This window comes from Myodes glareolus, chromosome 11, assembly GCF_982192425.1.
Source record: "Myodes glareolus chromosome 11, mMyoGla1.1, whole genome shotgun sequence".
NCBI lineage: Eukaryota > Metazoa > Chordata > Mammalia > Rodentia > Cricetidae > Myodes > Myodes glareolus.
Genome location: NC_142036.1, coordinates 61131415 through 61134271, shown reverse-complemented (window position 1 = coordinate 61134271; position 2857 = coordinate 61131415). Strand labels below are relative to the sequence as shown.

Genomic DNA, 2857 nt, shown 5'->3' with positions numbered 1-2857 from the left:
ATGGAAGTAAGCAGAGAATTCTCAAAGAATGAAACACAAATGCCTAAGAACCACTTAAAGAAATATTTAACATTCTTAGACATCAAAAAAGTGCAAATTGAAAACTACCTAAAGATTTAATCTTATAACAGTCATAACAACCAAACTTAATAAAATAAATGACAGTTCAGGTTGGCAAGGATGTGGGGTTATAAAAAACCACTCATCCATTATTGGTGGGAGTGAAAACTTATATAGCAACTATGAAAATTTATATAACAGTTCCTCAAGAAACTAGGAATCATTGACCTCAGGATCCAGCTATACCATTCTTATACATATACCCAAAGGATTCTCCATCCTATTACAGAGATACTTGCTCTTCCACATTCATTGTACCTTTGTTCTAATAACCAGAACTATAAACAGCCTAGATCAACTGATGAATGAATGGAGAAAATGTGGTATATTTACATGTTGAAATATTATTTAGCTGTTAAAAAAATCATGAAATTCACAGGTAAATGGACAGAGCTAGAAAAACTCATCCTGAGTGAGAAAGCCCAGACACAGGAAGAGAAATATGGTACGTGTTCACTTTTATATAGGTATTAGCTGTTAAGTCAATAGTAAAAGAACACAATATGTAGAATTACCATTACATTGTGGTGAGACATGGCAGCATGCAGGCAGACATGGTGCTGGAGTTTCACATCTTGATCCACAGGTGACAGGAAGTGAACTCTGTGCCACACTGTGCATAGCTTGAGCACAGGTGAATGCAAAGCCCATCCCTGTAGTGACAGACTTCCTCCAACAAGGTTACCTTACTCTAACAAAGCCACATCTCTTTATAGTGCCACTCCCTTTGGGGACGATTTTCTTTCAAACCAACACAATAACTAACACTGAAGGCCATTTGAAAAGCCATTTGGAACCCTACTATCAAAGAAGTAGTTATTAAATGACAAGAGATATAACAATCCAACTAGACAACTTATGCTGCTTGTCTACAAACATGGATTAGGGCATGTTCTCCATAAAAGGTCACTGAAATGCATTACTTTTAAAGAAAATGTTCTCATTCATTACCATGTATGTATACAGATTGTTTAACAGAAAATATTAGAACAGGCATCAGAGAGTAAGTCTAGATTTTTTTCAGGGTAAATATTATCATGGGGAAAGAACTAACCAATCACTTGCTAATGAAGGAGGAAAAAACTAAGTAGGTAACAAGTTTTGTCCATGCTGGTTCTAGGTAGGTTTTACTTACTTTCTTATATTTCCTCCAGAAATAATCCTTCCTAAAGGGAGTAGGAAATCTCATAAGACTCGGGAAGTGAATGAAAACTACAAGTCTCAGAAAGTCCACAGAACTGACAGGATTCAGGAAGCTCATAAAGCTACAAGGTCAAGAAGACCTTTATGGAGGTTACATAGGCAGTAATAGTTGCCTGGGAAAAGGAGACTTCCATGGAGCAGCTAGAAACATGGACAGGAAGCTCTATGTATGAAGCTTTCATGAGCCATGCGTGGTTGGGCCATTCAGTAATAGAACTGTCTTGAATCATCCATTTTCCTGTATGGAACCCCAATAAATTCTGGTTCACCAAACCATTCTTGGGTGTAATCCTTTCTTTCATCTCCTCACTGCTCTGTGGTGAATAAACATTTGTTCCTGTCTTCCCAAGAAAAGTCACAAGAGAACTATAAATACAGAAAAGGCTGGTGGGAAAGGCTAAGGGAAAACTTTTCAATCAACCATTTCCCATGGTCCAAACTCACAACAGCAGGCACCTTCCTTTGGAGAGAAAACCTAATTTGAACACTAGAAATGTTAAATATTGATATAATTAATTGACAAGAACAAAACTAATTTGACAGTTATAAATATTAAATATGTGTTGTCTTTCCCATACTATTAGTCCTCATTTGTAGCACAAATGATTCAGTTAGTACAGAACTTGAAATTAAAAGTTAAAAGAATTCATCAACTTACAACAGGAACATATTTAAGTGACCCATTTGGTACCCCCCTAACGTCCTTACCAAAAATGCATATTAAAAATTTAAAAGTTCAGTAGCGAGGCAACAAGGCGCCGACTTCGGCTTCACGTCTGTACTCCCTGCTGTTCCGCAGGACTTCCACCTTTGCCCTAACCATCGCAGTGGGCGCCCTTTTCTTCGAGCGCGCTTTCTACCAGGGCGCAGACGCAATCTATGAGCACATCAACGAGGGGAAGCTGTGGGAACATATAAAGCACAATTATGAGAACAAGGAATAAGTCCTTGCCCCTGAAGAAGGAACGGTTCCACCTATCAGCTGTTCGCCTGGAGCTGGGCCTCAGCCTGAGGATGAGTTTGAAGATACTTTTCATGGACCACCCGTGTATTGGTATGCGATGGCTCCATCCTACGAACAGACTCTAGCTTCGGCTGTGTTTGAAGTGTGTTTGACTACAGTTATCAGCAAATAAATGGAAAATGCTCGTGAAAAAAAATTTTAAAGTTACTTGTATTTAGAAAAAGAAATTTTTTTTTCAAAAGTGGAACACTGCATGAAACAGAAAGACTGTTTAATGTTAAACTGGTTCCATTTGCCTTTACAGCCCACAGTGCGAGCTGAGTCAGGAGAAAGAGGCTGAAGACAGCGGGACCCAGTGGCCTCACTGGCAAAGATATATTGGCACTGCTACCCGACAGTGCTCAGGGAGGCAGGTGGGATGTTAACGTTGACACCGAGGTGGAAAGGGGAGTCACTGAGAGTTGACCTGGACAAGTCATAAGGAATTACATTGCTCCCGTGACCACACTTGAGAAATTGTTTCACAATAGAGAACAAATACATTTCTCAGAACATAAGTTTCTTTGTCAG

General features: G+C 39.1%; 1 pseudogene; it reads left to right on the top strand.

The window, feature by feature from the left end:
• On the top strand, positions 1–2445 carry LOC146892394 (cytochrome b-c1 complex subunit 9 pseudogene; annotated as a pseudogene).
• Positions 2446–2857: the final 412 nt, after the last annotated feature.